The sequence below is a fragment of the Hylobates moloch genome, unplaced genomic scaffold (assembly GCF_009828535.3).
Source record: "Hylobates moloch isolate HMO894 unplaced genomic scaffold, HMol_V3 SCAFFOLD_6, whole genome shotgun sequence".
NCBI classification, from domain to species: domain Eukaryota; kingdom Metazoa; phylum Chordata; class Mammalia; order Primates; family Hylobatidae; genus Hylobates; species Hylobates moloch.
In genome coordinates, this window is record NW_026652281.1 from 108,358,292 (window position 1) to 108,372,293 (window position 14,002).

Genomic DNA, 14,002 nt, shown 5'->3' on the forward strand with positions numbered 1-14,002 from the left:
GGAGTTGTGACGCAGAGCAGAAAATCCCATTAGCTGGTGTTAGTTTCCAGTGGTATAGGCCCCTGGAACTTTTCTCCAAAGAATCGTGGCCCTCACCGTCTGCAGTGCCTGACATTAGGATCTCTACTGAGCCAGAAAAATAAATCCACCCCCGTGCTCTTGTCAAAGACAAAGCAGGACAGTAAAGCGGTTGAGACAGGTTTTAACCAGTAATATACTAATGGAGTGAGGAGGAGTCCAGCACGAACTGAACTCAACTTTGATTTGTACAAATGTTGCTCAGACTTTAAAGGAAAAATGGGGGAATAGGGAAGGGGAGAGGAATGAGGGGGCGCTCAGAAGAGTGAGGGACGTGAAAGATTACAAAAAGTGCAAAGTAGGGGTTAGTCCACGTGAAACCCATCTGGGTTTGTTAAATGGTGTTTCTGGAAGTTAGGCTTTTATCCTCCCACAGAGGCTGGGAGACAGGGACCGTATCTTAAGGTGTTGGCTGGAACAGTAAATTCCTTTGGCAGCCTGAGTTTTTTCAGACAGTCCCTTTAAAGCGGGGCTGGAGTCATCCTAGAGATGCTACCTTGAACTGTTAGAGACTGTGTTAGGGTTTTGTTCAAGTCTGTTGAGGCCTAGTCCACAAATGGCTCAGAGGAGCCTGGCTAGAGTTTGGTCAAGGAGAGAATTTTTGTTACTCCACATATTCTGCACATTACTCTGCATGAGGTGTTGTATTTTACATACCCTAAAGTTTGAATTATTGCATATATGTTGGAAAAGAACTGAATTCTCAGTACATATTATTTATATCCTTATTTATTTTAAACAATTTAGGTTTATTTACAAACAAGTTTCATATAATGTTATAGAACCTGCAAATACAGATGCTCTCTATAGGCCAACTTGTTTCACAGCACCTTCCAAAGAGGCAGTCAGTCATTTGCTAACGTTAAGGTTGAAGCTATTTAGGAGGTGATGCCCAATTCCTCAAAGAAAACAATAAACAGAAGAACTAGCACATGTATGTCTTAATTTTTGTGTGTTTCAAATGTAGAAAAGAATTCTTGGTCTTTAACTCATTTGATAACCTAAATTTAATGTATTTTTATACCATATTTAAAAAGTCAAGCTGTGGGAGTGTTCCCTTTGGCAGTGCATATGCTAAAATTGGAACAATACAGAGAAGATTAGCATGGTACTAGCAAACCAAATTCAACAGTATGTTACAAGGATTATACACCATGATCAAGTGGGATTTATTACTGAGATGCAACATATAAAAATCCATCAATATAATATGTCACATTAACAGAATGAAGGACAAAAACCACATGATCATCTCAACTGATGTAGAAAAGTTAGCTGACAAGATTTGACACCTTTTCACGATAGAAACACTCAACAAACTAGAAACAGAAGGAACCTACCTCAAGATAATAATAAGGACCATTTATGAAAAGCTTATATTGGCCGGGCAAGGTGGCTCACACCTGTAATCCCAACAATTTGGGAGGCCAAGGTGGGTGGATCACCTGAGGTCAGGAGTTCGAGACCAGCCTGGCCAACATGGTGAAACCCCGTCTCTACTAAAAATATAAAAATTAGCCGGGCGTGGTGGCACATGCCTGTAGTCCCAGCTACTCAGGAGGCTGAGGCAGGAGAATTGCTTGAACCTGGGAGGCAGAGGCTGTAGTGAGCCGAGATCGCACCACTGCACTCCAGCCTGGGTGACAGAGCAAGACTCCATCTCAAAATAAATAAAGAAACAAAGAAAGAAAAGAAAAGCTTGTATTGAACTTCATACTCAATGGTGAAAGACTAAAATCTCTTTTTCTAAGATCAGGAAAAAAGCATGGATGCCCACTTTCACCACTTTGATTCAACATAGTATTGGAAGTAGTGGCCGGAGCAATAAGACAAGAAAAAGAAATAAAAGGCATTCTGTTGCAGGAAGTCAGGGACCCCGAATGGAGGGACCAGCTGGAGCTGAGGCAGAAGAACATAAATTATGAGGATTTCGTGGACATTTATCAATTCCCAAAATTAATACTTTTATAATTTCTTATGCTTGTCTTTACTGCAATCTTTGAACATAAATTGTGAAGATTTCATGGACATTTATCGCTTCCCTAATAATACTCTTATAATTTCTTATGTCTGTCTTTAATCTCTTAATCCCATTATCTTTGTAAGCTGAGAATGTATGTCACCTCAGGACCACTTTTGTACAAATTGATTGTAGAACATGTGTGTTTAAACAATATGAAATCCGATTGTAAAACAGGTGTGTTTGAACAATATGAAATCAGTGCACCCTGCAAAAGAACAGAATAACAGCGATTTTTAGGGAACAAGGGAAGATAACCATAGGGTCTGACTGCCTGTGGGGTCAGGCAGAATACAGCCATATTTTTCTTCTCACAGAAAGCCTATAGACGGATGTGCGAGTAGGAGAAATACTGCTGAATTCTTTTCCCAGCAAGGAGTAACCCTGGGAAAGGAATTCATTCCTGGGGGTAAGTCTATAGACAGCCGCTCTGAGAGTGTCTGTCTTATGTAGTTGAGATAAGGACTGAAATATGCCCTGGTCTCCTGCAGTACCCTCAGGCTTACTAGGATTGGGAAATTCCAGCCTGGTAAATTCTAGTCAGACCGGTTCTCTGCTCTTGAACCCTGTTTCCTGTTAAGATGTTTATCAAGACAATGTGTGCACAGTGGGACATAGACCCTCATCAGTAATTCTAATTTTGTCTTGCCTTGTGATCTTTATTGTCCTTTGAAGCATGTGATCCTTGTGACCTACTCCCTGTTCATACACTCCCTCCCCTTTTAAAATCCCTAATAAAAACTTGCTGGTTTTGCGGCTCAGGGTCATCATCACGGTCCTACCAATATGTGATGTCACCCCCGGAGGCCCAGCTGTAAAATTCCTCTCTTTGTACTCTTTCTCTTTATTTCTCAGACTGGCTGACACTTAGGGAAAATAGAAAGAACCATGTTGAAATATTGGGGGCTGGTTCCTGCAATAGCATTCAAATTGCAAAGGAAGAAGTAAAATTACCTTTGTTCACAGATGACATGATCTTATATGTAGAAAACATTAAAAGATTCCACAAAAACTCTGTTAGAACTAATAACCAAATTCAGCAAAGTTGTAGGATACAAAATTGATATGCAAAAGTCAGTTGCTTTTCTATACACTAACAATGAACAATCCAAAAATAAAATTAAGAAAACAATTCCACTTACAATAGCGTCGAAAAGAGTAAAATACTTAGGAATAAACCTAAGCAAGGAGGTAAATTATTTGTACAATCAGCTGGGCCTGGTGGCTCACATCTGTAATCCCAGCACTTTGGGAGGACAAGGTGGGTGGATCACGAGGTCAGGCATTCGAGGCCAGCCTGATGAACATGGTGAATACCCATCTCTACTAAAAATACAAAAATTAGCTGGGCATGGTGGTGCACACCTGTAATCCTAGCTACTCAAGAGGCTGAGGCAGGAGAATTGCTTGAACCCACGAGTTGGAGGCTGCAGTGAGCTGCAATCATGCCACTGCACTCCAGCCTGGGTGACAGAGCGAGACTCTGTCTCAGGAAAAAAAAAAAAAAAGATTTGTACAACCAAAACTACAAAACGTTGCTGAAAGAAACTAAAGGAGACACAAATAAATGAGAAGACATCCCATGCTCATGGATTGCAGTACTTAATGCTGTGAAGATATTCATGCTACCCCAAGTGATCAATAGATTTCAACACAATCCATAGCAGAATCCCAATAGCATTTTTTTTTCAAAATAGAAAAAAATCACCCTAAAATTCATACAAAATCTCAAGGGACCCTGAATAACCAAAAAAATTTTTTAAAAGGAAGAATAAAGTTGAAGGAGTCACACTTTCTGATTTCAAAAGATACTATGAAACCACAGTAATCAGAACAGTGTGGTACTGGCATAAAAACAGATAAATGGGCCAATGAAATAGAATAGCCAAGACATAAACCCTTGTATATATGGTCAGATGATCTTTGACAAGGGTGCCAAGACGACTGAATGGGGAAAGAAAAGTGTCTTCAACAAATGGTTTTGGGAAAACTAGATATCCACATGCAAAAGAAGCTGGGCCCTTATATTACACCATATATAAAAATTAACTCAAAATAGACTAAAGACCTAAATGTAATACCCCAAACTATAAAACTCCTAGAAGAAAACATGGGAGGAAAGCTTCATGATATTGGATTTGGCAATGATTTCTTGGATATGACACCAAAAGCGTAGGCAACAAAAGCAAAAATGGAACTTAAAAACTTTTGTGCATCAAAGAACATAATCAAAATGAAAAGGCATTTTCTTCTGCCTGTGGAATGGGAGAAAGTATTTAAAAATTATATATCTGATGAGGCATTAACATTTAGAATATATAAAGCACTCCTGCAACTCAACAACAAAAAAGTCAAATGACCCAATTTAAAAAGGCACTTGAATAGGCATTTCTCCAAAGATACACAGATGGCCAACAAGCATATGAAAATATGCACAACATCACTAACTATTAGAGAAATTCAAACCAAAACCACATTGAGATATCACCTCAGGATAATAGGATGGCCATTATTTTTTTAAAAAACACCAAAACCCAGAAAATAGCAACTGTTGATGAGGATGTGGAGAAACTGGATCCTTTTGCATTGGTGGTGGGATTGCAAAATGGTGCAGCCACTATAGAAAATAGTATGGCAGGCCAGGCGCAGTGGCTCATGCCTGTAACCCCAGCACTTTGGGAGGCCAAGGTGGGCAGATCACCTGAGCGGGAGTTCGAGACCAGCCTGACCAACATGGAGAAACCCTGTCTCTACTATAAAAAATACAAAATTAGTTGGGTGTGGTGGCATATGCCTGTAATCCCAGCTACTTGGGAGGCTGAGGCAGGATAATCACTTGAACCTGGGAGGCAGAGGTTGTGGTGAGCTGAGCTCGCAGCATTGCACTCCAGTCTGGGCAACAAGAGTGAAACTTGGTAAAAAAAAAAAAAAAAAAAGAGAAAATAGTATGGCAGTTCCTCAAAAACTGCCAAACTATCATATGATTCAGCAATACCACTTCTGGTTATATATCCAAGAGAATTGAAAGCAGAGCCTCAAAGAGATATTTAAGAGATATTTGTGCTCTCATATTCATAGCAGAACTATTCATGATATCCAAGAAATGGAAGTAACCAAAGTGTCTACTGAGGGATGAATGGATAAACAAAATGTGGTGTATACATATAATAATATATTATTTAGACTTAAAAAGGAAGAAAATCTTGTCACATGCTACAACATGGATGAAGCTTGAGGACATAATGTTAAATGAAACAAGCCAGTCACAAAAAGACAGATACTGTATGATTCCGTCTATATGAGTTATCCAAAGTAGTCAAATTCATAGAAACAGAAAATAGAATGACAGAAACTAGGGTCTGTGGGAAGGAGAAAAAGGGAGTTGTTTAATAGGTAGGGAGTTTCAGATTTGCAAGGTGGAAAAGTTCTGGAGCTCTATTTCACAAAATGTGAATATGCTTTACTGAACAGTACACTTAATATGGTTCAGATGGTAAACTTTATATGTGTTTTTAAAAGTCACAATAAAAAAACATAAACCCATGTAAGCTCCATGATGATAATAGTTTTTTGTCTGTTTTATTTTCTTCTATATGATCAGTGCTTAGAAAAGCATCTGGGACAGGGTAGCCTCTCTGTACATATTTGATAAATCAATGAATGAGAAAGTACAAAGACTAATGTGTTGCTATTACTTTTTATCCTCTTGTTAAGTGAACTACAGCAAGGGGAAGTTAAGTGTAACTGAAGATACTATTAGCATAGATGAAAGACACAGAGACAAAGGCATTTAGAAATATCACTTTCAAAGAGGTGCAAGGAAAGTTGATAAACACTTGAAAAGTTGTTCAACATCATTAGTCATTAGCGAAATGCAAATCAAAACCATGAGATACTTCTTCACACTTATAGATGACAATAATAGAAAAGTCAGACAATAATGAGTGTTGGGAAGAATGTGGAGAAATTGAAATCCTCATACACTACTGGTGGGAATGTGGAATAGTGTAACCACTTTGGAAAACAATTTGGCATTTCCTCAAAAGGTTAAAAAATATAGTTACCATATGACCCTCAATTCTACTTCTAGAGAGAAGAAAACAAGAGAAAAGAAAATATATGTTTTATAAAAACTTTTTCACAGCTGTGCATATTATTGTGTGTCTATAATACCAGCTATTCGGGTGGCGGAGGCAGGAGGATTGCTTGAGCCCAGGAGTTTGGGACTAGTCTGGACAACATAGGAAGACCCTGTCACAAACATAAAAATCTTTAAAAAGCCAGGTGCAGTAGCTCATGCCTGTAGTTCCTGCTACTTGGGAGACTGAAGTGCAAGGATCCCTTGAGCTCAGGATTTTGAGGCTGCAGTGAGCTATGTTAGCACCACTGTACTCCAGCCTGGGTGACAGAGCCAGACCCTATCTCTTAAAAAAAAAGTCCAAAAAACTTTCATGCAAATGTCCATAGCCGCATTACCTGTGACAGCCAGAAAAAAAATGGAAACAACCCAAATGTTGGATAAATAAACTGTGATGTATCTATACAATGGAATATCATACAGGAGTGAAAAACAGTGAAGTACTGATTCTTGCTACTACAGTACATGGAATAATCTTGAAAATGTTAGTAATCAAAAATACTATGTATTGTGTGATTCTATTTATATAAATGTCCAGAATAGGCAAACTCATTGTATTGCTCCATTCTTGCACTGCTATAAAAAACTACCTGAGACTGGGTAATTTATAAGGAAAAGAGATTTAACAGTGCTCAGAATTCTGTAGGCTGTACAAGCCTCTCCTTCTGAGGAGGCCTCAGGAAACTTACAATAATGGCAGAAGGTGAAGGGGAAGCAGGTACATATTCACATGGCCAGCAGGAGGCAGAGGAAGGCACTACACATTTTTAAACAAGCAGATCTTGGGAGAACTCTATCACAAGAATAGCAAGGGGGAAGTCCACTTTCAAGATTCAATCACCTCCCACCATGCCTCTCCTCCAACACTGGGAATTACAATTCGACATGAGATTTGGGTGGGGACACAGAGCCAAACCATATTATTCTGGCCCTGGACCCTCCCAAATCTCATGTATTTCTCACATTGCAAAATGCAATCACTCCTTCTCAACAGCTCCCCAAAGTCTTAAATCATTTCAGCATTAACTCAAAAGTCCTCAGTCCAAAATCTCATCTGAGACAAGGCAAGTCCCTTCCACCTATGAGCCTGTAAAATAAAAAACAAGTTAATTACTTCCAAGATACAATAAGGGTATAGGCATTGGGTAAATACTCCCTTTCCAAAAGGGAGAATGGCCAAAACAAAGGGGCTACCTGTGACTTGGAAGCCCCCTCCCTGCTTGAGTTGTCCCACCTTTCCAGACAGAACCAATGTTTATCTTACATATATTGATTGATGTCTCATGTCTCATGTCTCCCTAAAATGTCTAAAACCAAGCTGTGCCCCAGCCACCTTGGGCACATGTTGTCAAGACCTCCTGAGGCTGTGTGTTGGGTGTGTGCCCTCAACATTGGCAAAATAAACTTTCTAAATTTACTGAAATCTGTCTCAGATATTAGAGTTTCACAGTTCCTCATCTTCATCTGAGACCTCCTCAGCCTGGACTTCACTGTCCATATCACCATCAGCATTTTGGTCACAACCATTCAAGAAGTCTCTAGGAAGTTCCAAACTTTCTCACATCTTCCTGTCTTCTTCTGAGCCCTCCAAACTGTTCCAACCTCTGCCTGTTATCCAATTGCAAAGTTGCTTACACATTTTCAGGTATCTTTATAGTAATGCCCCACTTCTATAGTACCAATTTTCTGTATTAGTGCATTCTCACACTGCTATGAAGAACTACCTGAGACTGGTTAATTTATAAGGAAAAGAGGTTTAATTTTGCTCACAATTTTGCAGGCTGTATAGTTTTCTGCTTCTGGGGAGGCCTCAGGAAACTTACAACATGGCAGAAGGTGAAGGGGAAGCAGGCACATCTTTACATGGCCAGTGGGAGTAGGAGGAGGTTCTACACACTTTCAAACAAGCAGATCTTGGGAGAACTCTATCACAAGAACAACAAGGGGGAAGTCCACCCCCATGATTTAATCACCTCTCACCAGGCCCATCCTTCAACACTGGGAATTACAATTTGACATGAGATTTGGGGAGGGCACAGAGCCAAATCATATTACTCACAGAGACAGAAAATAGATTAGTTCCTTCTAGAGCTAGAGGTGAGGCCATATGTGGGAGATAGAGAGAGATGGCTAATGGGTACAGAGTTTCTTTTTGGAGTGATGGATATATTCTAAAATTGATAATGGTGATGGTTACACAACTCTAAAGAAAGTAAAAACCATTGAATTGTACAATTTAAGTGGGTTGAGTTGTATGGTATGTAGATCATATGTCAGTAATACTGTTTTTTTGTGTGTGTGGAAAAAAAGATATAAAGGAGTCAGACTTTAGGGAGATCAACTCAAATATCTGTGTGGCATTTAAAGGATTTTTAGGTTTTTAACGAAAAGAAAAAGCATATAAGATTTCCAGTTTGTAGCTATCTGTTCATGGTGGAAAACAGTAACTTTTTCTCATGTTCATCCTAGTCACAAACATTGTGATGCTACTTCAGACATAATCATTCTAAAAGGCAGAGATAACTTCATTTTTTTAAAGATAAGGAGTGCACACTTACAGGAATTAGTCTGGGGACTAGAACTAGATGGGGTGAACTCGTCATTGTTGTTTCATGTAAGGGTACAAAGTGCTTATTTTTCCTGACGCTGGTATTTCATAATGGAAGCAGGGCAAAGTGTCAGTTGGGCTTCCACACTGGGAGCAATAAGAAATTTCTAGAAAAACATCTGAGATATTTCTGTAAATAGCAGAATTAGCATGTGTGATAAACTAGTGGTTTTTACACTTTTTTGTTCATGTGTTTCCTAAAATAATTAGAATTCTTGACTGTGAAAATTCAAACATACATAAAAGTAGAAGCAGTAGTATAATTAGCACCAATATACCCATCACTCAGATTTAATGACTCTCCAGATATTGCCATTTTTGTTCCTTCCTTCTTTTTCTTGTTTTCTTTGCCAAAAGATTGTAAAGCAAATCCTGGACATCATGTTAGTTCTCCCCATACGCCTCAGTACACATCTCTAAACACATAATTTCTTAACCACAGTGCCACATCACATCAAATAGTAAGATATTTTTGGTTGCCTCCAAAATGTCTTCTTAGAGTTGGTTTATTTGGATCAGGATCCAAACAAAGTTTAAACATTGCTTTTTAGTTTTATATCTTAAGCTTAAATATCTCTTACTCTAAAGAAGGCTCCTGTTTTTTTCTTTTCATACCATTGACTTGTTGCAGGAATGGCTGTCTTACAAAATGTTCTACATTCTGGATATGTTTGTTTGCTTCCTTGTGGTGTCATTTAACTTGTTCATTTAACTAGAGCATGCATTTTTCAACAGAGATGATATTGGATATTTACTAGAAATTTACCTTCTTTTTTTTTTGTTGTTGAAACAGGGTCTTGCTCTGTTGCCCAGGCTGGAGTGCAATGACATGATTACAATCACAGCTCACTGCAGCCTTGACCTCCTAGGCTCAAGTAATCTTTCCACCTCAGCCTTCCAAGTGGCTCAGACCATAGGTACATGCCACCATGCCCGCCTAATTTGTGTATTTTTTGCAGAGATGGAGTCTCACTATGCTGCCCAGGCTGGTCTCCTGGGCTCAAATGATCCTTCTGCTTTGGCCTCCCAAAGTGCCAGGATAATTGTCTTTCTTCATCTTGTATTTCTGTTTTATGTTTTACCCCAGTTTTATGTTAACGTTATCCTTATCTTTGAAAGTATTTTATTGATCATACTTCTTTGCCTCAAAAATACTGACTGATATGGCAGGTTGCTAGAGGTTCCCCAATGACTTTCTCTCCTTCTTTTGTAGTATTAAAACTGCTGATAGGGCTGGGCGTGGTGGCTCACGCCTGTAATCCCAGCACTTTGGGAGGCCAAGGGGGGCAGATCACCTGAGGTCAGGAGTTCAAGACCAGCCTGGCCAACATGGTGAAATCCTGTCTCTACTAAAAATAGAAAAATAGCCAGGTGTGGTGGCAGGCACCTGTAATCCCAGATACTGGGGAGGCTGAGGCAGGAGAATCGCTTGAACCCGGGAGGCGGAGCTTGCAGTGAGCCGAGATAGCACCATCACACTCCAGCCTGGGGGACAAGAGCAAGACTTCATCTCAAAAAACAAACAAATAAGCAAACAAACAAAACAAAACAAAACAAAACAAAACAACAAAAAACTGCTGATGGAATGGATCAGGATCACTTTTCAGTGAATTTCTCAACTTTGGGGTTTCCAGACCATAGGTAGATTACATTTGAACACTAAACCCATGTAAAGGAATGCCTATGCTTACAAACTGTCATGGGAGAGTTTTCTTTTCTCTTCCCAGGGGCCAGAATAAGAAAGATTTCTTTATAATCCATCTTGTTACTCAGCCTTAACATTTGGAAGGACTTGGCTTTGTGGAGAGGTCTAAATTTTAAATCCCTGCCTTACATGGGTCTAAATCCTCCTCCGCTAGTGTTAAAGTCTAAACCCATGATTACTGAGATAGTACCAGCATAAGCATACTCTTATTTTCCAAATTTTCAGGCCCCTCTTTGTTTTTGCTTCTTTGGGGATTCCGTTACTCTCTTGCAAGCTTGGCTCTGAATTTGAAAATACGTTTGTTAGATTTTATCCATCATATCTAGATGTTTTGAAGCCCAAACATTTTCATATGATCTTTCTTGTGATGTTGCTTTGGAAGTCTCCATACTTCATGTAAATCCCTCCATCCCGATGTTTCCTCCTTCCATTCTCCCCTTGCTCAAAATCTTTGTTCCATATCAGGTACAATTATCTGCCATTATCAAACTGTTTACTTCTTTGCCTTAACTGTAACTTGGCTCTTCCCCTAAAGTCACTGTTTGTTCTTTTTTTTTTTGAGACAGAGTCTCCCTCTGTCACCAGGCTGGAGTGCAATGGCACCATCTCAGCTCAGGGCAACCTCTGCTTCCCGGGTTCAAGCAATTCTCCTGCCTCAGCCTCCAAGCAGCTGGGATTACAGGTGTGTGCCACCACACCCAGCTAATTTTTGTATGTATAGTAGAGACAGGGTTTCACTATGTTGGCCAGGATGGTCTCAATATCCTGACCTCATGATCTGTCCGCCTCGGCCTCCCAAAGTGCTGGGATTAGAGGAGTGAGTCACTGCGCCTGGCCAACTCACTGTTTGAAATAGCTTTTTTTCCCACATAGCCCAGACTCTAACTTACTGTCTTTTTTCATAGCTATACTCCCCTAGACTCACACAATAACCAGCTTCCTTTAAAATATGTGCCGAATTACTTTATATCCTTTCTGTGCACACTCCCTTATTTATTTAGGGCCTGATATGTGGGAAATTTCAACATCTCTGTGGATGGCCTCACCCACACTCTAACCTCAAGGCCTCTTGCTTATTCCAAACATGAGGGGCTGTACAATCTACCCCACAATGGCCCCACTCCCAAAGCCACACCTGTGTTCCTTGTCATCACTTGAACTAGACTATTTTAGGATTCTTAATCCCTAACATATAATTTACTAACTGCAAGCTGCTCACCCTCCAACTGGCTCACAATCTGACACCTGGACATTATACAGCCCTTTAATCTCTTCAAACATTTCCCAAGTCCATTAACTCCCTTGCATTGTTAGACTTCTTTTTTTCCTCATGGTGCTATACTCTGCCCACATTCCTGCCAGTGACCTCAACTTCTTAGCTTCCTTATCATTCCACAGCATCTACCGTGCACAGCCTCTACCTGGGATTAATCTGATCCTGAACTTTCTCAATTTCTATACTTAAAGTAAAAATAAAGGTAAATGGTGCCACTGGTACACGGTCTCTGGCCTCGCTAGGGCCTCAACACTGTTTTGGTAATCCCTTTACAAACACCGGGCCAGTGCTTCCTTGAGTTGAAGATGGCAGGCCCACAGAATGAGAGGAGCTGGGTGCTTCAATTACTGCTTGGAGAAGAGCTATTTACTGACCATGTTGGTCTTCATTTGAGCAAGAAAACCCTTCAATTGTGTTTGAGCCATCAAGCTTTTGGTATCTGTTTGTTGTAACAATTACATTACTTTAATGAATACAATGAGATACCATTTTAAAATTTTAATTTTCATCAGCAATAAGAGAAAATGTTATTTTATTTATTTATTTATTTGAGATGGAGTTTTGCTCTTGTTGCTCAGGCTGGAGTGCAATGGTGCAATCTCAGTTTACTGCAAACTCCGCCTCCCGGGTTCAAGTGATTCTCCTGCCTCAGCCTCCCGAGTAGCTGGGATTACAGGCATGTGTCACCATGCCTGGCTACTTTCGTATTTTTAGTAGAGAGGGGGTTTCACCATGTTGGTCGGGCTGGTCTTCAACTCTGGACCTCAGGTGATCCGCCCACCTCGGCCTCCCAAAGTGCTGGGATTACAGGTGTGAGCCACTGTGCCCAGCTGAGAAAATATTATTTAAAACCAGCAATATAAAATTTAATTTCTTTCTTTTTTTTTTTTCAGACAGGGTCTCACTCTGTCGCCCAGGCTGGTCTCAAACTCCTGGCCTCAAGTTATCCTCCTGTCTCAGCCTCCCAAAGTGCTGGGATTACAGGCGTGTGCCACCACACCTGGCCTAGGAAATGTCCTTTCATTTTTGCTTCTCATCTCCCTGGTCCTACCTGCCTTATCCCCTATAGGGCTCACTATTTTTAGTTTCTCATGTATTCTGAGAGTTTCTTTATGAGTATATAAGCAACTTTGAGTATAGTTTTATTCTCCCTTAAAACAAAAGATAGTATGTAATCACAATTTTATACTTTCCTTTTATTTATTCTTTTCCTTCTTCGTCCTCTTCCTCTTTCTTTTCCTCCTTGTCCTCCTCCTCCCCTTCCTCCTCCTTCTCTTTCTTCTTTGCCTTGCTCTGTTGCCCAGGTTGGAGTGCAGTGGTGTGATCATAGCTCACTGCAGCCTTGAACTCCTGGGTCAAGTGACTCTCCTGCCTCAGCCTCCCAAGTATCTGAGACTACAGGCATGTGCCACCATGCTTAGCTAATGTTTTTACATTTATTTTTCTTTTGACAGAGTCTTGCTCTGTCGCCCGGGCTGGAGTGCAGTGGCGCGATCTCAGCTCACTGCAAGCTCCCCTTCCTGGGTTCACGCCATTCTCCTGCCTCGGCCTCCCAAGTAGCTGGGACTACAGGTGCCCGCCACCATGCCTGGCTAATTTTTTGTATTGTTAGTAGAAACAGGGTTTCACCGTGTTAGCTAGGATGTTCTCGATCTCCTGACCTCGTGATCCACCTGCCTCAGCCTCCCAAAGTGTTGGGATTACAGGCGTGAGCCACTGCACCCAGCCTTGCTGTTTTTAACATTTTTAATAGAAATGGAGTCTTGCTATGTTGCCCCAGCTGCTCTCAAACTCCTGGCCTCAAGTGATCCTCCTAGGCTTCCCAAAGAGCTGGGATTACAGGTGTGAGCCACCATGCCCAGCTTGCCTTTTTGTCTTTAACAAAATATATTGGGGAATTGGGGAGTTTTCCATATTTACACACAGAGAAATTTCTCTCTCTGTCCAGCTGCACAATATTCTATATATGGGTTATACCATAATTTTTTGCCCATCAGTAAGAGATTGTTTGATAAGATGATTGCTTAATAAAGAAATTAGGGTGTACTTTGTTTTCTAGCTTTGGGGAACATGGAGAGAGAAGCCCAAGGGAAGAGCAGCTTGCCCAAGAAGCAGTAGCAACAGACACGTGCCTGGAGGGAGCGTGATAGCATCTGCCACGTGGAGGAGAGCATGAG

At 40.5% G+C, this 14,002-nt stretch overlaps 1 protein-coding gene and 1 pseudogene across 1 annotated transcript in view; both read left to right on the forward strand.

The window, feature by feature from the left end:
- TLE7 (TLE family member 7) overlaps positions 1-14,002 on the forward strand; it is a 222,886-nt gene that overhangs the window by 75,478 nt on the left and 133,406 nt on the right. The gene's annotated exons all lie outside the window — the stretch shown is intronic.
- On the forward strand, positions 1,129-1,227 carry LOC116472045 (U6 spliceosomal RNA; annotated as a pseudogene).